The sequence below is a fragment of the Myiozetetes cayanensis genome, unplaced genomic scaffold (assembly GCF_022539395.1).
Source record: "Myiozetetes cayanensis isolate MyiCay16 unplaced genomic scaffold, myiCay2020 scf5-8, whole genome shotgun sequence".
NCBI lineage: Eukaryota > Metazoa > Chordata > Aves > Passeriformes > Tyrannidae > Myiozetetes > Myiozetetes cayanensis.
The window spans coordinates 86,496,148-86,523,388 of NW_026087742.1; positions in this window are offsets into that span (position 1 = coordinate 86,496,148).

Below are 27,241 nucleotides of genomic sequence, written 5' to 3' on the forward strand. Positions count from 1 at the left end.
CGCTGCAAGGGAAAGGTTTGAAAACCCCTACAGTTTGCACGCAGCTTTCGGCAAATCATCTGAAAGTCCCGAGCCACTCCAGAGCTGCTTCTGTTCCCTTGCACAGCCAAGGTGGTGCTGCCTCCTACTGCCAGAAGTCCCCCGACCTTCTGGATGTGGCACATCTTCACCCTGGAGTGACACACAGGAGCCGGCTCCTGCCAGCTTTGTCTCCTCACCTTACCCGGGGTGGGGAGAAGGACATGTCCCATTTGAAAAGGTTTGTGGCACCCCCTGTCTAACCAGAGCAAATGAAGATGAAAATGAGAAAAACTCAAGCCAATTCAGATGCCAGGCTTGGTCCAGTACTAATGGACACATAAACCCACCTGAAAGCAGACTTTTCTGTCAGCTAAGGCTTACCATGGCTGAAGGCTGAGCGTGCAAAGCAGGTAACATTCTCAATAAATATATTAGTTACGTGTGAAGGAGTGAAGGGCAGCATATTTACACTGACCTTTTAAAGACACAGCCTGTGCTGCCTCACTGTTCTTATTTTAAGTGAGGTTGTGCAACCCACATTGCAGCATGGCACAGATTCTTTCCCTGGGACCCAGCTTACACAATGATTTGCAGAAGTGCTTAAATCACCCCTGAAATAGTACGTACGGCAGGGCAGGCTTAGGCTGTCTTTATGGACTAAATCACTAGAGGTAGACCCCCTTTACATCAGCACTGGAGCAGATCATAGGTCATTCTGTAAAGCACAAAGTGGACTGCAATGCTCACAAGTGGTAGCTCACAAACACGTGGAAACTTGGAAGCAAAATTCTGTAGGCTAAATTCATCACCCAAACTGAGATCAATAGAAAAAGTAAACAAATGGCATGAATAGCACTGAGTGAATTAAATTTCAAACAGTAATACATAATGAGAGCAACATAGGCAGTATGTTTTATGTTTTTAATATGTTTTAACACACAAAATTATTATTTTTCTTTTACATTTCTTGCGTGTATATTATTATTGTGGTGTTCTTTTCTTTCCCATCATGGCCATGATTCTCTTCTCATGCGGAGCAAAGAACATCAAGACTAATTGCATTGAAATTAATGTCAATTGAAAATCTCGACTGCTTTGGTTAGCTGCCAGGCGCTGGATGTTTCCCCTTTTCTCCTCTGGCCCTGGTGGCATTTTGGAAACTCCTTGTAGGTGAGACCTTTAACCTTCTCCCCCTGATTTCGCTTCCTCTGTGATGTGCCTGGCTGGGCAGGCTTGTAACTTTGCTGTGCTCCTCTGCTGACTCCGCAGCATAACAGTGTGGTTGGTTCCTGTGGCCGGAGCATCCTCTGTGCTCCTAGGTCTCATTCACTCAAATGCTTTCCGCTTGCAAGCCACAGAACAGTAACCTCACCTGCTACTGTCTTACTTAAAAATGTCCCATCTATCTCCACTGCATTCCATGATCAGAACAATAATATACAGTAAATTAAGTAAATTTAAAAGGACTTCAGGATCGTGCCTGAAAGAACTCCTTCCACACTGCCTGTTGCAACCTATGGCTTCCCCACAGCTACCAGCTCTCCCCTGTCATCCCTTGCTGTGTGACTTGTCAACATATTTTCATCTCCTGCAGGGAGTGAATCCTGCCTCTTTATCAAAGTAGTAGGGTGTTAGATATAAATAATAGTATTATGTGTGCTATCTAATCCTGCTCATTGGACATACATTTTTAATGATTCATGTAGACATTATTTGCCCCCTCATTGTGCTCTTTCCTCTGTTAACAACTCTTCATTAAGAATAAGCAAGCAACTGTGCCCAGTCAAGCAGACTTTGTAAGAAGAGCTGAAGGCCTAGGAACAATGCGTAATTCAAATACCTTACATAAAGATTGCATGTATCAGTAAAGCTGAATATCATCTTAAAAGTTGACATTTCCCACTTCTCAGACTCTCTGTCTTAGGTGTGGCATAGAAACATAGCCTGAGGAAGAGTTAGGATAATTTTAATGCAACATTAAATAAGGGGGAGGTGAGAAATACTACATTCTTAGTCAACATCCTCTACGCAAAATATCGCCATAGTATCTCTTTGGTATGACCTACCTTTCAAACATGTACCCAGCAAGAAATTAATTGCCAGAGAATTCATAACACCTTAGCTGAATGCTTTCAAAGAACAAGAGAGGAGTTCTGGAGGTGACCAGTGTGGGAAATGCTTTAGCATCAGTACAGTGCATCTCAAGAGTGTGATTTTCTGCATCTTACCCCACTTGTGACAAACCAGTGCAGAGGTGATGGGACATGGGCAGTATCTTTTTTTTGCCCGTGAATTTCAGCAGTTGCTGGGGCAGCCTCACAGCGATATGCACGGTGTGGTCCAGGATTAGATAGTGCATTTTGCAGTTTTGGGGACAAAGTGAGGTCTGTTACCTCTCACCGTGTCTCTCCAGTAAATCCATGCCTGCTCTTGTCTGAACATTCTAATCCATCAGCAATTCCTTCAGAGGTCAGACTGCTGCACTGCTTGAGGAGAGGGCTACCAAGCCCAGTCATGCATTTCTTGTTGTGCAATGCACTTCTAGCTCTCATTGCAAGGCAATCCTCCCATGGCAGCTCCATTAACTGCTCTGAGCTCTCGTAGAGGCTGAGACAGGACACATGTGGGTCCTCAGTGTGTGTTTTCATAATTCCTCAACACAAATCTCTTCCAAGGGATGAAGAAGCTGAGAAGCATTATTTAGTCTTGCTGCTTCAGCATCTCATTACCATTCTGAGTAGTACCTACTTCAGATGGGCACCTGCTCCACAGGGGCAAAGAATCCTAAACTAGGGCTGGTTTTGCAGAATCAGTGTCTCAGTGCTTAAGAATGTGTTTTGTTTGTCCAGGAGTCTCTAAAGTAGTCTAGTGATTATACTTTATAATAGGTTTGCTATTTAAATTCAAATACAATGCTCCATTATAATTATATACTTATAGGCTTAATTGTAAAGAGTTTTTAAAGTAGTGCTTTTTCATAACCTCGTTCATAGTTTACAACAAGGCAAACCCACTGGATTATTTAGTTTAGCAACCTGTGTATCACAGCCTGTCCATTTTCACTGTTTTTCTCATATTGAGCTCAGTAACTTGCAGTTCGAGCAGTTGCACAGTCCACAGTTTAGTACTCTTAGCATAATAAGACGTACATTTGTGAACAATTTTTTACTCTCTAAATAGCTTTTCTTTCCTCCTGTATCTGTATGTCTTCAATCTGATAATATTTCAATAAGTCAGTGCTAAGTTCCAGCACAATGGCTGGTGTTGGTTCAGCAGAGAGTGAAAGGAGCTCTGAATTGGGTTTCCCTATTTATTTAAGCTTGCAATCTGCTTTGAAATTTCTCAGGATGAAAGTTGTGTTTATGTCTGATTGCTAACGTATGCCTAACCTTAATTCTGACTCAGCAGGTGTAAATACTCCTTGATTCTATGCTCTTATACACCCCTTTATTGGATTATTATATGCTGTATTCATTAGATGGCTCTTCTCTAGTCGCTACAGAAGATGCCAAAAATATTGTGAATGATTTCTCTCCTGTAAATATCATCACATTCTATTTATACACTGTAGCTTCTGAGATTTGATAAGACCAGAGTGTAATATGGCATGGATACAGATGCTGTCAAAGTTAAGTTAACACAACATATTTCATCACTCTCCCACTTAACATGCATAATACACAAATGGTTGCAAGCTATCGCTCTTTTAAAGAAGCAAAATATATGGATTTAATTTTTAATGATTTAACTTGGTAATTAATCCAAATTATTAGTTAACAATAGCTAAACCAGAGAACTGTAATGGATTCTCTGGATAATGAAAATATTTATTATTTTAATAAGTTGCGTGGCTGGAAGTCTAAGTCAAGTCTTAGTCTACTGGCCACATATTGCTCTTGATTCACACATGGGACCCCCATGGAGATAGGTGGATGGCTGTGTCCCCAAACAAAGAAATATAAATTGCTGCTTCCGAGTACTGATGACAACATCTATCATGTCAGCTGCAGAATTGATCCATCTTGAATTATAAACCAGGGCTGAAGGAATTATGCCAATTACAGAGACAGATTTTTTTTGTTGCTGTTTTTTTCTTTCCTACAGTTTTTTTACCCACACAAAAGGTTTTGAGACCTATTTATATTATGAAAGTCTTTTTGTCACCTGAGCCCCAAAGAAAGATTTAAAAAGAAAATGTAATTGCTGAACAGAAGTGCTGCGAGGGCTGTTTCAGGCTCAGGGGAGGGGAAGGTCAAGTTTTTAACCTGGAAACAAAAGGACTGAACCCGATGCTATGAGTGGGCTTTCCCTGGGGTCTGAGTTGAACAAAGCCCTTTTGCTGGATGGTGGCTTTCTAGGCAATGGGGAGGGCACGACCTGCTGGCAATGAGCACGTCAGGTACACACCATCCTCCAAAGCAGAGCCCACTGAGGGGTCTTCAGGTTGGGGTCAGGCATGGGGGGCAGCGAAGAGGGTGTCCCAAATGACAGCTCCCCATTACACATGCCTGCCAGTCACCCCCCAACAGATGTCAGGGGCCATCACACAAAGTGGCCAAAGGGTGGAGGCTCAAGCTGGTCACCACCGTCAGCAGCTCTCAATGCCCCTTGGACCCAGAAGAGAAAGGTTATAAACATGTCCCTCATCTTTCCTCCAGAAATTTCTGAATTTGTGAGAGATGTCAGATTCTGCTAAGCAATTACTACATATTTCCTTTTGTCTGACATTCCCACCTTGTAAACAGCTTTAATAAATGCCATAATTACAATTCTCAGTGACTGCACCGGTTTGAGATCGCATGCTTTCAGAGCATCTCTTGGAGCAGTGGGTCCCTGAAGAAAACCTCCGCGTGACCGAGGTTGCTGCCTGGCAGCCTTCATTGAACAGGCAGAGGCAAGCTGGAGACAAAGGCAGTGGTGCACAGCACAATCCCTGCCTGCCTCCACATCGTGCCAGGGACTCTGCATGTTCCCCATCTCAAGCCACTGCCTGCAGCTCACAGACAAGCCCTGAGCAATGCCAGTGCTGAGAAATCTGGAAAGATTACATTTAGATAGATAGATAGATAGATAGATAGATAGATAGATAGATAGATAGATAGATAGATAGATAATTACATTTACAAACCAAAACAAGGAGGAGGCAGGTGATCTTTGCTGAACAATCACAGGGACTTGTGTGTGCTTTCTGGGGGTCTCAGGTGCTGCCGTGAGCTGGGATTAGTTACCAGCAGCCAGGACCTGCTGTGGGGCATGAGGTGGGAATGGAGTTACAGCCAACCTGCCAATCCCATGCTGGCTGGCTGTGGTCCCCAGGTCATCTTCTCCAGGTTCTGAAACAGACTGTCCCTGCTTGCTGTCCCAGACAGCTGACCCAAACTGGGCTTGGATGTTGCTACCTACTCTTCTCCAAATGTAAGCAAAGGTGCTCAGCTCAGGAGACAGGTCCTTTGCTTCCTGTTTCTTACCTTTCGTGGCAAAGGTTTGTTAGAGTCACGAAAATAGTTCAGCATGGTCATCTGGCAGATGTGGATGTGGACTTCTCAGGGGGGTTACTCCTAGGAAGGGGCATCTGATGGTGAGGAAGAGGAGATGAGAGTGGTAATGATCTGCCTGGGTGACAAGGGGACTGTACAGAAATAGCAGACACTTAAAACTCCACAGTTTAGAGTGGGATCCTTTTATCACTGATAACATCTCAGAAGGTGACAAAGGACTTGCCATGAGTGCAAATTAACCTGTCATTGTCATGTTGAAATGTGTTCTCTGCCTTCCTCTAACAGCTGCAGGCACTGGTCAGTTCCTGGGCTTGCAGGATTGCTGTTTGGATTCAGAGCGGCCCGTCCAACCTTCCCTCACTAATTTGAAACTTGATGAACTGTGTGATCAGCAAAGCCCCAGAAAATGTCTCTCAGCTGAAGCCCTCATTTCCAGGCTACCAGGAGCACCATGCAGGAGAATGTTTTGTTTCATGAGGGAAAAAGAGGACCTTTTCAAAAAGCAGTAAGGTGTTTAAAGCATTATTTCTGGATGTCTTAGTGGTTTTTTAGTGTGGAAAAGACTGTGTATCAAAGTTAAAGGTCATGGACCTTAGAGAAATTCAAAGGATTCTTCAAAAAGAGGTTAAATATATTAAAAATTTATGAGTGTGCACCCATGCAAATTGGAAAAGGAAATTAAACTATATCTGCAGAAAAGGAAAAATAAATCTACTTACATATGATGTAATTTAGAAAGTCAACTGTAGCTTTGAATGATGTCTGAACGAAAGGATAAGGTAATGCTGAGGAAGGCTTTATATTTGGGCTTAAAAAGCCACGTGGGGCCATAGAGAAAAAGGGTTTGCAATATATGTGTATACTCATTATGAAGAGTTTGCAGTAGAATGAAAACTATATTGAGCTGATTTTCAGATAAAAGAGAAAGATACATAAACAGAGAGAGCAAGCACAGCTTTTTCAACTCCATCAGTGTTTTCTGCACCACAGTGTTTTCTGTGCTCCACATAATTGATTTGAAAACCTACACATTGATATTTTTTCCTGAGTCTGGTTAGTACTTGTGGACCTGTATTTCTGCAAAATAAACTTCTAGTCAAAATAACTATTGCTGAGAACAAAGGGGGAAATGATGAGAGATGTAAAGCAGAGGGAAACAATTTCTGTGGGTATTTCAGGGAGACACTTATAACAAGCAACAAGAGTAATTCACAATATTTTCCTTTAAACTAAAGGTGAAAGCTGTCTGTGTTTCAAGCCTGGCATGGCACAGTGTTACAATCTGTGTGCCACATTAAAAGAGCCAGTGATTTCAGCTCAATTCCTTGTGAGGAGGCACTCACCGAGCAGTGCCGAACAATTGGGTCCCTGGGTAATAATTTTATTGGCAAGGCCAAGAAGGGAACAGCCGTGGAATTAATATTGCTGCACTGTGCTGTTCCAATTCTGAGGGCGAGAGAGGACTTTGCTTTATAGTGCTGACACCACAAATCCCTTAATGAGCACTAAATTCACTTAACAAAATTCTAACCCCCTTAGATTTCTAATGTAGCTTAGCATGTCAGCTTTACCTTGGAGTTTTCTGTGTTTCTGTGTTTCTATGCCATCAACTTGAGCATCCATAAAGCCCATATTCCTTTTTTATTCACTCTACCTGTTTATTCCTTAGTATATTTACCCTTTTATTAAGAGCTTCCACTTGGTTAAGACTTGTTCAAGTATAAGCTCAACAGGAAGCATTTTCCTTTATACTGTAATAACTCTATATTGTTGCCTAGAGGGTGACAGAAAGTAACGTAAGATTCATAAAAATATAACTGTCTGAGCCAAGTAGATAGAATTATGGTAAGCATTAACCAAAGTGTATTTCTCTGTCCTATAGGGTAAAATCAGAACATCTTAATGTTTTCTTTCTTGGGTCACATAATTCTGCAAAAGTACACCAAGAGAAATGCCAGACTGCTTCTGCTTGATCATTACGTTCTGTACCAGCCTTTCAAATAGGTTTGCAAATAAAATTACTTTATTTCATTATGTGTCATTTTACATTTTGCCCATGCATCACCCCACTGAGACCATTTGGTTTAAGACATTTTTTTTGTAAGCTATAAGCAACTGGAATTTTAAACTCATTTAAGCTGTAATTCAGGATGCTTCTAGTAGCCCCTTTTCATGTTTAACCATTAAAGAAGTACATTGATAGAAAAAGGAAAATGCGTGTCTTATCTTTAATAATTTTTTTATCCAAGTAATAGTAAAAAAATCCAAACCTCCAAAAGGCACACTGCTGGAGAAATTTTAACCCCGTTGGAACCAGCATGGTGGTTTCTGAACACAACTTTTTTGGTTTGTTTTCTTTAAATTGGGTGAGGGAAGTTTAGGCATGCTGACTTTCCCTTCCAAGTCAGGGAGAGTGAAACAGCCCATACATCTCTCACTCTCCTACAGTGAGGAGGTGGCTGAGCCACATCCTCCAGATCACCATGCTCCTTCCTCCTGAAAGAGAGGGTCAGCATTTTGGAACTGAAATCCAGTAACGCCATATGTTCTGTGTCAGCAGCTAGACCAGCTCCATTAGCATCAGCAATAAGCTTTCTGATAATGTCTTACCATGCTGCAGAAGAGCTACCCATGTAGAGCAGCTGTCTCCTGCAAAGAGGAAGCAAAATTATAGTAGCAGCAGGATAAACACCGCAGGCAAAGTCATGAAGGTGATATTTGTTAGCAGTTGTAGACTGAGAAAGAAATCTCACACCTGAGAGCCTGAAAGAATAAAGGATGAGATGGTCTATTGTAGTATTTTCATTATTTCATTTCAACATTTAGTCAAATTAGCAAGTCTTAAATAAGATGGAATGAGGTATAGTTGTGTTGAGAAGGCAGGGAAAAAATTGAAAAGTCAAGGCCATTTTTCATATCTCTAGAGTTGAGGATTCAGATGTTTTCTTTGTTCTGGTTGCCTAGTAATAATTTAATATTTTTATTTCTATATTTATTTTATTTCTTAAAAAGCCAAGAGGTGGAGATATGTTGACAGACTGGAAAAGGAAGCTATCATTAATTAAAATTATTTTAAGTCTAAGATTAAAATAGTGCTCCTGCATATAAATTTGCTTCAATGAGCTGGACTTGCTGTAATGTTAAATCGCTGTATAAATTAGGAAATGTATCAAACACACTGACTGGGGACTAGATGGTGCCACCAGTTAGATAGTGCAGATTCTGTTTTCCCTGTATCTCTATGTGCACATGCAACTTAGATGCCACTAAGTAATTATCCATTTCTGGTATAAATTACCTTTTTTTGTCTGTCTAAAGTCCATGAAAATGAGTGAAAATTTCTGAACTAGCTTGAGTACAAGTTGGACCAGGCCCAGAAAGAAACAGGGTGTGGAAATTTGGGAGGCAGCAGTTATCTCTGCTGTTTGCTGGTAGAGCTGGAAGGGAAATCTTACAAAGTACTATTCAGCATGCAGTTCATTATGGCTAACTAATATGTGCATTCACTATCAGTGAGCCTCTGAACAGATCTAGTTACATCTGAAAAATCAAGCAAGGAGGAAAAAAAACTACTATGAAAGACAGTAAGATATTAATGAAGTTTTGCTCGTTTATATCACTACTGCATAATCACAGTGAGTGGTGGCAGACTTGTATTCCCAAGCATTCAAATCAAATTGTAATACTGACCTCTATCAACCTGGCTTATCAAAAACCATGCTCTTCCATCTACTTGGTGACTGGAGTAGGGAGAACCATGGCAATCTCTGCAACCAGCAGAGCCCTTGCATGGAATGCAACAGACAAGGTGGTGGGGGGAGTGTCTTTATATATCCCACTGCAGCAGCAGTCCAAAACACACTCTACATTCCTCTCCAGAGCTAGAGTGGAGGGCTATACCTGACCCATGCTGTGCTAGGACAGAGGTCAGCAGAGAAACCATTATGTATAATCCTGGGGCCAGAGTCTACTGATTTACAACAAAGGCTACTACTATGATTTATGTCAGCTGTGCATGATGCCCAAGTGACCACCCAGCTCTTTGGAAGAAGTGGTCTATGACTGCTCCATCTTGCCCTCTTGCTTATAATAAAACACTGTCTGCACTGAGGTGAGGTGATTGCTCCTCTTCCCTCTCCTGTAAATGAACATCATGCTCTGAGGCAGAGCTTGTCTGTGGGAGGGGAAATTGGAGGGCAGGAGGGAATACAAGCAGTAGGATCCTGGATCTTACTTCTGCACATCCAGCAGTTCACATACAGAAATCCAGAGGCAACACACAGCCTGCCAGACCCTATAGAGTAGCGCTTCAGAGGCCTAAAGCTCACAGGGCATCTGCAGTGTCAGCTTCTCAAAGAGCAAATGGAGAAGAGAAAACTATCGTTGTTCCTGGTGTGACATCCCTCGTGGTTGCCTTTTTCAGCAGAAGTGATCTGCATTCCCACATGGTCTGCAGGGCAAGCTATAAAGTAAGCTGGAAAAATCTGAACAAGACGGCAGAGCAGGAGAAAACACTGACAAATGTACCGTAGCAGAACTGTCGGCAAGAGCTTCACCTGCTGTTGCAGGATTGCCTTTTTCTCCAGCACGACACGGAGATGCCCAGCCAAGATTAAAAAAGCAGGAAAAACATTACATCTTGACAATGCTGACAAAATGAAGGAGTTAATATTGAGGAGCCCGGGGATGGACTCTTAGTTCGTGCAGGAGCGCACATGAAGTAGTTCAACCAAGTTACACCAGAATATTCCTGCATTTCTTGTACAGACAGGAGCTGATGAAGACCTCACAGAAATGCATATAGACATTACAGTTATGTAGATCTAGTTTTATGCATAACCTTTATATTAGTGTTCTGACTACAGGGGCAGCCTGTTCTGCCCTGGGTCTTTCTGTCCCAGCTACCCGTAGAGCAAGAACTGCATGAGGCCCTGTGACAGAGAGGCATGAGATGGTGGTGTGAATCCTTACATTTGTGGGCATGATGTCATGAGGTAAGGCAAGGACCAAAGACTTTGTTGCTCCCCTCCCTCCTTTCTGCAGAGGACAGCTGGGACAACAGCCTCTGGGACTGGCTATCATGTTGTAAGCAGGGACATATATTCTCTAAACTGTTTATTTGCATGACTGCAGAGGAAGAAGAGGATTTGCCCCAAATGTCTTCTTATTTATGTTCTCTTCTAACTGTTTTATTATGCCTAATTTGTCATCCTTAGAGAATGCCTCTTATCGTGTGCAAATTCTTTTAAAATTATTATACTGACACAGAAATAATAGATGCCTGATTTACATTGTAATCTTCGGTAAGAGGGATGTTTGTATTTTTGAAAGTATTATGATTTTAGTTGCTTCTCAGTGGGTTTTTTTGTCTCCTGTTATTGTATTGCAACGTACAGAAAGGAAGGGGAGTTCAGGTATTCATTAGAGACACCTAAGAATGAGATCCCAAATCCTAGTCCCTGCCTAGGACACTGCAGTCATCAGTACAGACAGCAAAACATTAAAAAGCTCTTAAGTAAATAATGACTGCCATGATGATATAGTGGGAAAAGGAGAAAATTTTCAATTTACTAGGGTTAATAGTGGTAAGCTCTGTTTTCTAAACAAAGATTACTACCCACTCTCTGGAGCACACATACACTTAATACACAACTGCAACATTAAAACTGAGATAAAGAGGTAGATAATACGGACAGCAGGGAGCTCTGTCCAATGCAGCGTTTACAGACAAGCTTCCACCACAGTGTTTAAACCCTGGGCTTTGGCACTACCGTGTTTAAGCCAAGAAAGCAAATCAGCCACCTCCACCTCCTAAGCCAGCCTCAACCCACTTCACACTGCAGAGCTCTGACTATGAGGAAGTTATCACCTCTCCTGAAACAAACCCAGCTAATGGCTGCTCAGAAAAACCCTTTTTTCTTTAGCTCTTACAGACCTTGATGTGTAGCAGTTTTTATCTCACAGCAACATTCAAAATGTGTCTTTTCCAGGCTAGGTTGCCTATGTGAATTTGCAAAGGAAGGTATCAATGCCCTACACAACTCCACGTCCTGCCAAGATCAGTATTAGGAGGGAGGACCTGTATTCTTCTTTATGACATTCAGTGTCATTCTGTGTGCTGAGTCCTTTTTTCACCTTAGTGAAGAAGAAATGTACTTGAGGAAATGAAACTCATTTAGAGACACCTTTGTTTTTACCGTGGGATCCGCTCTTTTCCTGACAGAAAATGTGTCCTCTCCCTATGAATGAAAACAAAAATACTGAAGAGCTAGGGCGAGAATTGAACCAAAGGGTAATTTAAGATCAAATGAAAGGGCAAGTGGTAAAGTTTCATTAATACTCCTCCCACTAACCACTGACCGTGCTGTGCTCTCCTTCTTCACGAGAGAACAATGTGGAATGCCAAGGGCAGGAATCCCATCTCTTTTTCTCCAAAAGGAGATGCATTAAATGCAAAACCAGCAGCAGTTTCATTTTCACTAAACAGAAAAAAAATCTCTTTCTATCTTTCATAGTTATTTAATGTCCGTCCTTTATAGGTCAGCCTTCAGAATCATGGCACAAATGATTTTACTGACTATCTGACTGTCATTCTCTTTAATACAGTCTATGGTTTGCTAGTTGATGATAGCTTAAGCGGAATTTAATTGGTAACATATTGTCAGTTGAATTAGAGGCCATATGATACAGATTTAAACCTTGGTAATTTTTGCATAAAGAACAATCTGTCAACAAATCACAGCAACAAAAACAGCCATAAATCAGTTTGTCAGGTTTATTAGTAAATGCAGAAGTTTTGTTGTCTGGTTCGACTAGAGCATCTCTTTCCTAGCAGACAGAAAATGTTTCTCTAAATTCAGGTTACTTTGCAGGTGTGCAGATTTTATGCTTTCCGTGCACAGGGATGTACATAAACATATACAGGGGTGTATGCAATTGCAGAGCACTGCAGATAATGACCTAGACAGCTCTTCCAGCCCTATCTTCCTAAATAGATCAAACCACAGCACCCCATGTAGACATGCTATAGAGTCACATCCACATTTATTTAACCATATAAACTGAGGCTACATTTAGAGGAGGATGTTGCACTTTCTCTGTGCCTCTGTGCTTCTGCTGACTGATTTTGCATTTTTATGCTTCTCCTGATAGATTCACTTTTTTTTCCTCCAAAGATTCATGATAAAACTTTGCTAGCTCAAAGCTGGGGCATTGTTACAGTCCCTTTTTCTGGAATCATGCAATGCTAAAGTAATTTTTCCAAATCTGATTATATTCATCCCTGTAGAGCATTTCCCTAGCACGGATTGTATCACAAGTGGTGGAGCTGGCTTCATGGCACAAAGCAGAGTTATTTCTATCTTGCAAGCCAGATGAAGCCCGGAGAAGGATAGGATTGCCTATAAGGTTTTGAGGAGAGAGATTGTCTCACCTGTCCTGGAGTCACATAAACATGACAAGGGGCCAGATCTCCCAGGAGGCCCCTCTCCGGGGTGTCAGAAAGGGGTCCTGTAAATCACCTAGCAGACTCCCCTTATTTTTGGGTAGATACCCACTAGCTGGTACACATAGACACCCCAATCCTCTCCCCCACTGTTCATCTACTGATACGAGTCATCCTCGGGCAGTAGCCTGCATCTACTAAGCAGAAGCTGTCCTCTGCCATACAGGTGCACGGGCGTCTCCATGTTGGTTTGTGTCTAACAGGATTAATTTTTCTTAATGGTCAAGAACCTGTGAAGTAAGGCACCAATTGAACAGATATCCGGTGGGCATCATTACGAAAAAGATGGGAAATCACAAAAAAATTGTCCCATGAATATTTTATTTAAATGGACGCCTTATGTATTGTGATTACCCTTGGGTGACAGAGACTGACAGAGCATGTCTATCAGTCACAATAAAAATTGCGGGATGGTCTGCAGCACCATTCATAAGCATGATATAAGGTACCACCGTTGTTACAGCAGCATAATGTTCCTGTGCAGTAACAAATATACTACGCACAGACATGCACATAATTAAAACGGTGCTCGCTGGCTTGCTAGCACCGTTTGCCAAAGAATAAGTTGCATGCAAGTGGATTTGCATACAAATGAGATACTGTCAGAACAATAATGGGACTTTGATAAGACCACATACTCATGTCATTAAGTCACTTCAGTAGCTAAGGAATATTTAGTTGGCATTAAACGAGGATAAAAGTTGATCTTTTTCCCTTCCCCCAAAATTAAAACAAAAGCCAACAAGGTACATCCACTTGAAAATACCAGGACATTTTTAAATTGAAAAGTACTGCTGTTAATGCTATCTTTTAAAAGTTTTATGATGCACCGTGGAGTTAAAATTGTAATTTTAACACAGAAATGAAACCTGTTTATTGTTAGAAGCTATTGTCACTGAGACTCCATGTCACCTGCTGGCTTGGTAAGCACAGCTGCAGTATGGGGTGTGATTTTCAAAAAATAAATAGAACTTTTAAACAAAGACATTTAAATTCATGCTTGTATTTAGTTTTATGCTTAAGTTTAGTAAAATCAGCTTAGATTAAATACCTACTGAAATCTTCCAGTGAACCAAGAGCCTCTGAATCCTCCTATTTTTTGCTGCACTCAGAGACCTCTTGTAAATGTCTGAACTTTGGACTTGATCCAGCCATGCTGAAATCAATGGGAATTTTTCCATTTACTTCAGTGAGAACAGGTCCTTTGGGAACAGTCTGAACTGAGATGCAATGCTCTACTTAGCTGCTAAAAAAAACCCCAAACCCAGACATTTTGGAAGACCATCTTGTGGCAATCTCAAGGTCTGTACATCTATGTGTTTTAGAAGTCAACAGGCTTACAGTCATTTAAATGGTTTTGTCTGTAAATAAGCAGAGGAACAGTTAAACACTGTGGTAAGAAGTTTTCAAAGGAGAAGCCAAGACATTAAAATAGTCTTTTGATGGTGAGGGGGGACCTACTACCCCTTCACTGCAGGAAATGGTCTTGCAAATTTGCTAACTTCTCTTCTAACTTGAAAAATGGTGTAGGAGTCACTCAGAGGAGGGTAAAAATTAATATTAATGATTTCATTTTGACAGGAATGAACTCATTACCATGCACATTTCCAACGTTTTTCAACAGTTAATTTTAGCTGCTGAAAAAGACCTCTCTTGCTAACAGAAAATATGGTAATTTCACATTAAAAACTGTGTATTAAGAAGTCTTTCTTTGCCAAAGTTACAAGCGCTTGACAGGGTTTTATAAACCACACTGAGCATCTCATAAACTTTCAATCACACATTATGAGAGGACTAAAAAATCCAAAATTAAAATCAGTTGTCTGATTTAGTTTCTGTAACATGTAATTTTTTTTTAGGTACTGCTATTATGACAAAACAACCAAGACATATGGAAGAAATACATTGGCCCATAAGACTCTCTAGATTTTTCTAAGAAAATACAACATTGCAGTATAATAACTGTTACTGCCAGAGATAGAAAGTATACTGTTTGATTTACAGGTAGAAGAATTAGCAGTTATAAAAAATAAAAAGTAGCTGATGTAAGACAAATTTACGTTCATATAAATGTGCTCGTTTAATCTCTAGCATGCTGAGTCTTGGGCACTACCTTTACAGTTTGCCAGCAAAACCTGTATGTGGCTGCTGGTGGGCTTAAGGAGTCCTGAGAAGCTGTAGCTGATGCATGAGATGTAGCTTTCCCGTTTTTGCTCAAGAGAGACAAACTCATATGACAGTTTTGAAGATTTTGAAAGAGCACCACTAACAAATTGGCTATTTTAATCTGGAAAATCTTCCAAAGGTGTTTTCAACACTTTTGAAAGGCACAGCACGAAGCCTTCCCCTGTTCACTCTGCTTTCACCATGGGCAGCTTGAAGGGATGGAAAAAACCACCAAATGGTGGGATTCACTCTTCCATCCCAAGTTGCTCCCTCTCCCCAGCCCTGATGACCATCCTCCTGTGTCTTCGCCTTCCCAAAAGCTGTGCTCTGTAACTCTTCACTTACAAAGTGTTGGGCAAGTGGTGCAGGAGCCCTCTTGGTGCTGTGTGTGAGCTGTGTGCTGATAAAACAAGGCAAATAACTCCCTCCCAGTGCTGTCAAACCAACAAAATACACAGCCTGCAAAACAAAGGAGATTGCTTCTATTTCCTTCCATTCTAATCTTCTTCAGGGCTATTTGTAACAATAGTAGGCATAACAGTGCCAAACGCAAATGTGATTTCCAAGTTGGAGTTCCTTTCAGGAAATGGATTAGTTCAATTTTCCAGATGTCAGACAGGTGTGCAGTTAAGTATACACTGGAATTCACTTCTGGTGATTAACACTCATAATGACTATTTGGCTATGACAATCAGATCCTTATTTTCAAAACCTACCATTTATTTTTCTAGTACATTTACTTCACTTATAGCCAGCAGCCGAATCCGGGATCAGCTAGAAGGAAATTAAGAACCGATTTATTATGCTTGTGCTGTTTGTACAACGTTTATCATCACTAGAAGAAAGTGACTGTGAAAAGGAAGAGTAAAGAGGTTTTACACCAGTACAGAAAGGAATGAAAATGTGTCGTTCAATTCCTTGTGGGATTGTCAGGAAAAAGTTGAAAGAAAATGCAATCAAAATATCCCCTTATTGCTTGCACCCCTTGACCCTTTGCTTTGCAGAAGTCATTCACTTCCAGAGCAATCTTACCTCCAACTCTACAAAAATTCCCCTCCCAATCACCCTTCCAAAAAAACCTCAACATCTGCCAGTGGTTTGGACTTGGAGTTGTACAGGTCAGTATCTTTGAAAGGCTGCTCTTGCAACGAAAAGCAAAAATACATTTTGAATCAGCTGAAACTGGGCAGAGCAATTATGGGTCAGGACTCTACTTCTTTCTCATGGAAATAAAAAGTTTGTTTCTGTATCTGAATTCAATCCAAAGGGTTCATCTTCTAAGCATCTCCATATACCTTCATAAGACTGGATAGAGTTACCACAAAGTCATAACTCTTCAAGAAATTAATGCATCTATATGAGCAAAAAGCAAATAATGTGAAAAGACAGTTCTTTGTGGCCTTGATGCAGCAATAGATTTGGTTTCAAAGGTGCTGCTGGTGTGCTTGAAGTCATGTAAATGCTATGTCATATGTGGGAGTGTCTAGTGCTGTGGTTTATCTGCGCTGGTATAGATCCCAGAAGTATTGTTCACTAATTGCTGATTAATTAGGTGCTGTTAATAAATCTATAAACTGCTTTGATCCTGATTTGGTTTTCCTGCAGCAGACATAATCTATCTTTAGTCACTGTGGATAGGCAACAAGGTTGTGACCACTCTGTGCAGCCAGATAGAAGAACTGTGCTATAGTCACTGCTGAGAAGTTTCAGTATAATAAACCATGACTCCATCCTAACAGGGAAGTGAGGGAGAAAAACTCAGATCTTATAAGCAGACCCAAGAAGAAACCAGAAATTAATGGAGGTCAATTTGACTTGGTAAGTATGGCAAGTATTTTTCCAGGCTTATTAAGACTTCTGAGATCCTGCTGAGTCTGTCAACCCCGTACAGTTTTAAATCTTCTTCCAGTTCCAGGCAAGCAAGTCTTCCTTGGGCACTTTCTTGCATGCTTCTCTCTTTCACAAACACACCTACACAACATCTTGCTGGTTGTCAGGCTTCAACAGCCTTTTTTGAGCTTTTAGAGTACTGATCTATTTTATGGATGCCAAAATACCTTAACTTGACCCAGTCCCTCAGTTGGTTCTTTTAAAATCACACTACTGACATTTGAACAAGGACCTTTGTATCAAGACCAGGTAAAGACTGCTGGATGTGGTTGTTCCACTCTGCAAATTTTGTGCAGTATTATACTTTTTTTTTTTCCAATGGTCAGTCTTAAAACTTACCTGACAAAATACCAGAGAGAGTTAAAAGAAAAAAGCAGTGACATTTCCTTTTCAAATTTAAAGTAGACATTAGAAAATAACCTCTTCATCTATTTTTCACTCATTTTTGTTAATTTTTAGTATAGCGTCAGATGAAACATGGACTAGTTCTTTTCTGAGTCAGGCTCCGTGAGAGTGAATTAGTGTAGGTGGAACCAATTATAACTCCAGGGAACACTGTGAAAGCAACATCCTAAAACGGTGCCTCAACACCTTTAAAGATACATTACAGGTCAGATCTCCTTCATTATTGTTGCTTCCTTGAGTAACATAAGCAGAACTGGGCCTAGAGTGGGCTCTCACGTCTCAGCATTGGCCCACCTTGTCACCTCAGCTCGAAGTATTGCCTTGTTGCATGAGCACAGCACAGGGGACACTCACAGGCCTGGATCTCAGTGGCTGGTCCAGGTACCAGAACAACCCCAAACCTAACAAATGCAAGGCTCACAGAGAAAGGGGATTCCCTCTGTTGAACATGGGCTCTCACTGGAAAAGGTGGACACAGGTCTCAGAGATCTTAAGAGACACTGGAAACATGACCACTCTTCCCAGCCATATTGAGAGGTGCACTTAAAGGCAGCAACTCTCCCTGCAACCTTTCCTTGCATGGTATGCCATCAACCCTACACCTGCAGTGTCACCGCTAAGGTTACAATACGAATTCAGCTGCTTTCCAAACAAAATGCTTTACTGGATTGAGCTTGCCTCCAGAAAAGCACAGGAAGCCCTGGCAAACCAAGCTGTGGCTCAAAAAAACCCTTCTACAAGCATGTTGAATGTTGCATTGGCTTTTAAACTGTTTTGCAGTCTGTGAACATACACAGTAGTATAAACAGTTGGACTCAATGATCTTAAGTGTCTTTTCCAACCTACATGATTCTATGTGCGAGGGGAAGGAGGAGAAGGTGAGTAGAAAAGATGGAAAGGGAAAGCAAGGTTATGAAACAAATTTGTTTAGCATTTAAATAGCACAGTGATGAATATAACCTAGACAGGAGAAGCCCATGGGGCTCTTCAAGTATTTTAAGGTGTGAACCCACTTAAATGGTTCACTGGAACACATTCCCAAATGTATTTTTTCTCTTTAGCAAAGAAAAACAATGCCAAACACTGAGGGGTTTTTATGAAGCCAAAAATTTAAAAGAAGAGTTCATTGTGCCAGGTGAACCAATTATAATCTTAAAGTAGAATGGTAATGCCGGTGATAATTAACCAGAGAATGGAGTCATCAGGTCAAATTTATATCTCAGACAAAAAAGAAAAATAATCTTTTAAGTTTTGCAGGGTTCTGAAATAATCAGGATGTGGTAGTTTGGTTTTGTTGTTTTGGTTTGGTTTGGTTGGGTTTTTTAAATTGGGCTAACTTGCCCCCATTAAATCAACTTTTTCACTGACTTTCCTGAAAGTATAATCTTGACAGTTACAATTCCTGTGAAAGAGCTTGAAAATAATTAATCTATGAGGTAGCAAGGCACAAAAAGAGACTTTGAAAACATAACTGTTCTGTGCTACACTTTCCTACTGTTTGGTAAATAAGTTCCAAAGATATAGGAAATGTTTGGAGTGTTTCCAGTTGAAATTGAAAACCATCAACTGAGAAAGGTAATACATATATTTATTTTTAAATGGTGCATACATATATATGTTTAAAAATGAGATGAATGGACAGACTGATACATACAGATGTAGATATGACTCCCCTTCTAAAATAAGTAAACAATAGCATGATTCTATTTGGTAGGCTGATTATTCAAATTCAGGCATGTTTTTCCAGTGCTGCCTATGGTTTGGAATAGTCTTAATAAGCTACAGATCTGATTTTCAAGATATTTGTTATACTCTTTTGCATCAATGATTTTTTTTTTAAATAAAAGCCCCCCAACTGAACTATGATCAAATGAATTTATCAATATTGGTGTTGCCATTCAAAGTTGTTTTGCGTTAGAAAGTGCAACTGCTTTTCCCTCCATTTTTCCATCAGGGAAGCTGTTTTTTGTAAGATCTCACATTCATTCAAAACCACAGTTCAGACACACTAGCTGGCTGACCCAACACCCCATTCACTTTTTTTAAAAAAGTGTTTTCATATTTGCTTCTGTAGCTTGGATCACTTTGCTCCCTTTATCCTAGTGGTTTATTCAACCTGACAAACCTTCGGGGTTTCTTTTTTCCTTTTATTCAGCACAGTGGAGAAAACCCTCTTACAGTGTGTCAATTTTAATATTTGCTTACTTCACCAATACACAAATGAGTACATCAAGGTCTGCCTTTGGGGAAGCAGAAAATATAGTTGTTGATGCTGTACCACACAGTGCATGTAGCAGCCTCTGGGCAGCCGTGCTCAGGCTAACAAACCTACCTGCTCCATCAGGCTACTTGTTTCTCTCTTTTCTTCACCCTCCTCATCATCTTCATCTTCCTGGCAAGACTTGACACTGCTGGCTCAGCGAGCTGGGACTTATTCTGGTCTCACAGAAAGGTTTATAGATTTATAGGTTTATAGTAAATGGAATAGGTTTATAGTAAATGGAATACTTTATGAAATCCTTTTCCACCAGTCTCCAAAGTGAACTAACATTGCATGGGATAGAAGGTCTCAAAAATTAATTTAAAAAAACCAAGAGTTCAGTGTAATTCTTTTCACTACTTATCGTTTCTAGTAATTGACTAGAGCTGGAATTTTCCTTAGTTCTATCTTCTGAAACTGAATTTTAGAAGTGCTGAACTTGCCATTTCCCACGGGTGGAAGGGGTGGAGTTGCAAGACTTCCATGCCTCAGAACGTAGGGGCTGGTCCAGCTTCAGGTGGGTTCCCAAAAAACAGAGTTTAAGCTTTCCAATGAGCTCTCAAAAATTTCCAATAAATAGATAGGGACAACAAGACTTAACACCCAAAGGGAGGGTACATTAAACAGCACTTTATTTTCCCCCTTTGAAATTGTGATGTGGAAAGCACTGTAGAAATGTGAAGTGCTACAGTCACAGCTCTTCTCAGAAGCAACAGGGTCACCTGCCTTTCTGCTTTGAGGCAAAACACACACAGAGCTATGATTTATACAGGGCCAGGACTTGAACTGAATGATCCTTGTGAGTCCCTTCCTACTTGGCATGCTCTGTAATTCTGTGATTTGCTTTTTCTCTGTGGCTCCTGCAAAGACTGCTGTCATATTTTATACATAGAACAGACATGAACACTTTGTTTTTAAACATTTTCTATATAAATTGGCCGTGTAATCAGATGAAAATTTAGTACCTAGTCACCTGGTCCATGTTACTGATTATTGTCATAAAGACAGAAACTCAGGAAATCACTAAAGGTTTTATTTTTGAGGAATATTTTTGATATGCCACTCATGACTTTTCCACTCTATTAAATGTGTAGCTTTCATTACTCACTTTTCTTATCTAGTAGTTTGTGTAAAATTTGTGAAAGTGTTTCTGTAACAGAAACCTAGGTGAGCTATAGTTTTAAGACGTTCTTTAGGGGAGAGTATTTCAGGGTTTTTACTGGCTTATTGTTTGCCCCTTTTATCTCATCATATCAAAATTGCAAAATTGATCCACCTTACCTCAGGAAACAGGATTTGATGATTTTTAAGAACATTTATATTTAGCAAAAACTGCTTCGGTTATAACAAGAAAAATATTTGCAAAAATAAAGGTACATGCAAGTCAAGTATGGGATCTTGTAAATGAATAATGCTATCACCATCTACAGAGGACTTACAATTCTCAGAAAACTTCTGAACTGACATTGTGGAGCAAATGTGTTACAAGTGACTCTGCAGTCAGTGGAGAAGCAATCACACACACAGAGTCATGTGTTGTTCATGAGCACCTGTAAACACCTGTGTACTTAGGAGATCTGGAACTGCAGATTAGGATGAAACTACTATAAGATAACGGTTTTGTTGTGTCATCAGAAATTCTATAAAGTGCATAAAATAATAATTTAGAAAATTTTAGCTTGATTGAGAAAATTTCTGTTGTTGAAACCTGGGTTATGTAGAAGTAATTGATTTTGCTCAATTGGATTTTATAAAAAATGCTGGTTTTGATTGCAGCAGTATGAGATTTTTGATGTAATTTAACTGTGAATTTCTAAGGGGGATTTCACTGTCTGAAATAGAGTTGCCTATTCTTGAGCAAGCAGACTATTATACAATGTTATGTTTTGTGCTACTGTGTGATGAAATGCTATAATTGATATAGGTCTTTACCATACTAACTATCATACAGTACAATATAAAATAAATTACCAGAAAAGAACAGCATTTTTCTAATCCTAAGTGCTTATATAAAGCATTTTGAATTGTTGCATTTTAAGGAAGTAACAATTACTCTTTCCATATTCACTTGATTCATGAACAGTGCAATTTTCAAGCATTTGTATTTGGTTAACATTGCTCAGAGAAAAACCTCATAACAAATAGTCAAGTGGCTATAAACCAGATCCTTCCATTCTGACAGACTAATTAATCTGGTCAGTCTTGAATACCAGTGTTTGCTGTGTGAGCAGTCAGCGTTCAGCAGCTTCCAGCTTCAGTGGTCACCTATAAATACTCCCCAGTTGCCCCAGGACTTCATGCTGTTCTCACCACAGCCAAAGGCAAAATCTTTACTGATCCCTGCTTTTAGAAAATCGAGTAGCATTGGCTCAGTACCTGCTGCTTTCCCACAAAAAAAAAAAAAAAAAAAAAAAAAGGTGGGAATTTGCTCCTCAAAATCTCAGTTACTGAGTCCCTAACAATGAGTTGTCTGGAAGCAACCTGCTTTCCCAAGAGTGGTTTGGGAGCCAGAGTGGGAACCTGATTTCCTCATGACTCATTTGGCATGAACGAAATGGGTTGTGCAGAACCTTCCAGCCTCCTGGGGCCATACCATACCATAACATACCTATTGTATGCATGGATGTTAAGTGATTGGGATGGAATGGTCATGTTGTAGTGTGCTGAGGTCATGTAGTGTGTTAACAGCTCAGGTTTTTAAGAAAATCTGCAAGAAAATCACATTCACTACAATTAAAAACCAACCAACCAACCAAACAAAAAAGGTGCAGCCAAAATGTCACTTATGAAACAACTACTGTAAATACTGGGGATCTGTGATTTTCAGAAATTTTTTGTTTTCTCCAGTTCACAAACAATCTTTCTCAAAATTCACGCTGCAGGTCACAGCAACAGTCTGGCAGTGTTTCCCATTTGAACAAAGCATCATGTACTAAGGCAAAGGAAGCTTCTATTAAATTCCTGTCATCCTGAGAACACAGCAAATTTCTAGCTATATGCTACCAGGAATTATATAAAAAAGAAACCCAAACCCAAACCAAAAACCAAACAGAAATAAAAAGAAAAACAAAAAAAACCACACAAAACAAAACAAAACCACATCAAATCAAGTTATAATTTTTGCATTTATTTATTTATTTTCACGAAATTATCATAAAATTTCATATCACATTATGAGCAGCAATTCCTGCTATAGAAAAGTAACAACCTAGAGCATCAGATATTCTCTGGTGGATCTTTCAGACCCAAACTTGCTTAGCTTTTAAGATTAGACAAGATCAAGACTACTTAGACAAGGAAGGCCATCTGTTTTCAAGGATCCAGCTGCTATCCCTTCAAACACAACTCACTGTGGACTCCTGCAATTTATTAATCCCAGGATAAACCTGTAAGTCTGCAATATCATTATTTGACTTCTTTATACCATTAGCTTGAACATTTTATCAACTGCTGTGCAGGTAACAGTCAAAAAGCTAAGGAGATTTGTCAACCTCCATAATTAATATCTCCTTTCTTTTAAGTTACCAGGAATCCAGTCTCCAGTTTAGCAGAGACTTAAGTACTTTCTGCCTGTGGGCAATTTGGAGGATAAGATTAAAGACTGGCATGTGTTTTTGACCCTTTCTATATCTGGGAGTCGTGTTGAAGATGTTACCTGTGCCAGTTTGGTTTTGTAAATTGTCCATAAATTCACTCACGTATGCACTCCCTCACATGCATGAGCACAAACACACATGATGCTATTTTGTTGTTTTCAAGTTTGTAATTTCTTTTTCAGAAAGGGGAGAGATGAAGACTCCATTCAAGTCAGGTGAAATTGGTTTCAGTTTGTTGGTTTTCTTCTTTTAAACCAAACAAGTCTGGAGTTATCTCAGCCCCCAGAATTTATGTCCTGGATTTAAAGTGAAAAAGGCTTTTTCTCAGTCAGACAACTCCAAATTGGCTAAGTAACTGGATGGATGTTAATAAAACTTCCCTTTCATTGGCAAAATGATGGTGTTTGGTCCCAGGTGGAGCAGGATAAATCAACGCAAAAGCTACTTTTCTCAGAAAGTTATAAGTAACTGAAAATAAGGGTTTAGAGTGTAAGTGCCATGTTAGTTGTGGTTTCAGAGTGTTACTGTTAGCAATCCACCTGCTAAAAGCATATTTAACAAGATAAATAAATAAACCTTTTTATATATGCACAAGTATATAGTTGACAATTCCAGCACTATTAGTCCTTACAGTGTACCTTCCTGAGAAGCTCTGAAGTAGTATCTCATTCAGGTTTCTCACATAATTATGTGAGTTATCAAAACTTTTTGCATGAGCAGAGCTGGTGTTTGTGCTCTGCCATGTTTTCTGCCTAAGAGGACAGCAGGAGAAAAGGGTGATTTGGGGATTTCAATTTTCAGACTTTTCATTTCTGTGTCTCCCCAGTGTATTTTTAAAGAAATGGAAAGTGAGCATTCAATAGGGTAATTTCTGTCTAATTCTCCCTGGCCTGTATGTGGGTGAAGCATTGTATCTCACATAGCTGCTCTTACTGCCACACTCTTGGCTATCCCCTCTCTGCTAGCCCATCCTCCTCCCCTACCCCTTTTTAACATGGTCAGAACTCACCACATGTTGAGGATCTTCAGCCTGAGAAGGGCAGAGCACTCTCAGTGTCTACAAGGGAGGTGGCATGGCTGGATTTTTAATTAGCAGCAGATGGTAGCTCCACCTTTGCAGAGAGCTGATCATCTTTGCTTTTAGACCATCTAAGCTGCTGCCAGCAAGTTCTTGTTTCTCTGAAGTAACCACAGAATCATTAAGGTAGGACGAGACCTCCAAGATCACTGAGTCCAACGTTTGACCAAACATCACTATGCCAACTAAACCATAGCACTAAGTGCCATGAGCACTTCCAGGGATGGTGACTCCACCACCTCAGTGGGCAGCCCATTCCAATTCTTAACTACCCTTTCAGTGAAAAAATTCTTCCTGATGTCTAACCTGGACCTCCTCTGGCACAGCTTGAGGGAGGTTCTCTCTTGTCCTGTTGCTGCCTGCCTGGGAGAAGAGGCTGCCCCCCACTTGGCTACAACCTCCTGAAAGGAGGTTGTAAAGAGTGATAAGGTACACCCTGAGCTTCCTTTTCTCCAGGCTAAACAACCTCAGCTCCCTCAGCTACTCCTCAGAGGACTTACTTCCAGATGCTTCTGGAGCCAAGCCATGGGCTGCCAGCTTCTCCAGGAGAACAGTATCAAAGGCCTTACTGAAGTTCAGACAGACAGCATCCACAGCCTTTCCCTCATCTGCTAGGCAGGTCACCTTGTCATAAGAAAGAAGATCAGGTGGGTCAAGCAGGACCTTCCTTTCCTAAACCCATGTGTGCTGGGCCTGATTCCCAGTGGTGTGTCCCCTAATAATGTAATGCAATACCCTAATTGCAAACAGTAAGGGTTAACAGGGTTATTTGATTCCATTAAGGACTCTACTTACTTGGTTTGGAACTGTTTTAATTATATATTCAACTTACTCCTGAAACAGTAAGTGCTAGAATTCTTTCTCTGTTCTCTCTCTCTCTCTCTCTCTCTCTCTTTTTCTTTGATTGTCATGTGCAATTTTACAAGAGTCCATGGTTGTGGGAACTAATGTTTCGGATGAACTTAAAATACTGAAGAACTGACTGTAAAACAAAGAATGAAAATCTATACTGATGGTTAAGAATCCTTCCAAATCAATATCAAAATCATTTAATTTGTGGTTAGTTCATATTGCTTCTTGTCCAGTTTAATATAGGGCAACATGCAGCAATTGCCATAGGTTATGCTCTAAATACTTGTTAGCAGCAGGGAAGCAGCCTTCATACTTTTATATGTCATTTCCTGACATCAAGTGTTCTAAAAGGTTTTCAGGTAAACTCAGTGAGATTCAACAGAAATACTGTGATGCAAGAACAGCTTACAAACCATACTGTATAATCCGTGTTATTCTAATAATTTTGGACACTTTGTCTGTTTAACTTGTTATTAAAATATAGTGAAAAAGAAAACAACCCCCGAAGACATTTAAACTGGAACCTAATTCACTTTGATACAAAGGGTTAGATTTAAGGGATACTCAAATTGGCCATGATTGCAATGACAGGAACACTGCTGCTGCCCGAGTGCCTGGATACTAGGAATGCCTGACCTGGAGATATCTGAACCACCCCTGAACACTAGCCAGGTAATCCTATTTGACCATCCATTGATATAGTCATGTGAGAACATGGAGAAACACAGTCCCAGAGCACCTATCAGTGGTCTGACAACTCTGAAAGGGTTTAGTAATACCCAGAGAGGACTAAAGAACGTGTCTAGTTTAGAGAAAAAATAGCTATGGTGGAAGGATGGCTGAAGAAGATGACTTCACCACTACAATCTAACTGACTTGCTAGACTAAATGTGCTTCTTGCAGAATGCAGTGAAGTAAGCCATAACATATACAAGGATGAATACCAATAATGTTCACTTAGTACCACAAGCTCCATTTAAAACCACCGGAAAAGCAGGGAGAGGAGCTGGTCTTTGTACAGAGACATGTTGCAAAGATGATCTCCAAATCCTGAGCACAGATGATAGGTTTTGAGGACTACAGGAGAGTCTTGTGGTGTATGGTGATTAATCACAATTTTTCATGTCCTTTTCAAGATACCACTGGATCACATTGCTGTGAGAAGACAGATTGCAGTCTGTCAATGACTGCTTTAAACTTTCTCTCCTAAGTGGGTTCTGTATTATAGAGGTGATCTTCAATGGGTGCAAAACCAAGAATTTTTCTGGTGCTCAGAGCACCTTAATAGTACCTTCATATTTACCAACCCGGTATCTTATACATGTACCTTAAAAGGTGTTGGTCAACATAGCTCCACTGGCTTGCCAAAGCAGTGATAATTTACTCCTCATAAGCATCTGACTTGGGAGTTACAAGAGCAGAGGTACAATCAAGCAATCTTGTTCCCAGGTAGGTGTTTTCTGCTACCACTTAGTAAAAGTGCTAAAAAAGCACTAGGAAAGCTTATTTGTTTTATCATTTGGTGATTATTTTGCCTGGTAATTGCAAACATTCTGTGTTAAGTCTGACAAGAATTAACTTATGTTTTGGCAAATATTGGTGCTTTCCTTCATGTTTCCCCCTGATAAAGGTAGTCTGACTTTGATATTTCTTGAAGTAGTCATAGTCTTTGTTCTTCAGAAATGATAAAGCATTTCTAATTCTGAGTTTTATAATACTACAATATGGAAAGACAGATTTAATCTTAATAATGTCTCTATTATGATAAAGAAACAGCTACATGACAGGAAAGCGAACATTTCAGTTCATCTACAATTCTCCATCACATCAAAAGACACTACATGTGAGAATGATATGCAAAAACTTCCCATTATGCAGTTTGGAAACACATATATTTATTACAAAGGAATCAGTATTGTTAAGAGTAACCTCAGTGGTTGATCTAGATAATGTTTCACAGCCTGAACTGAT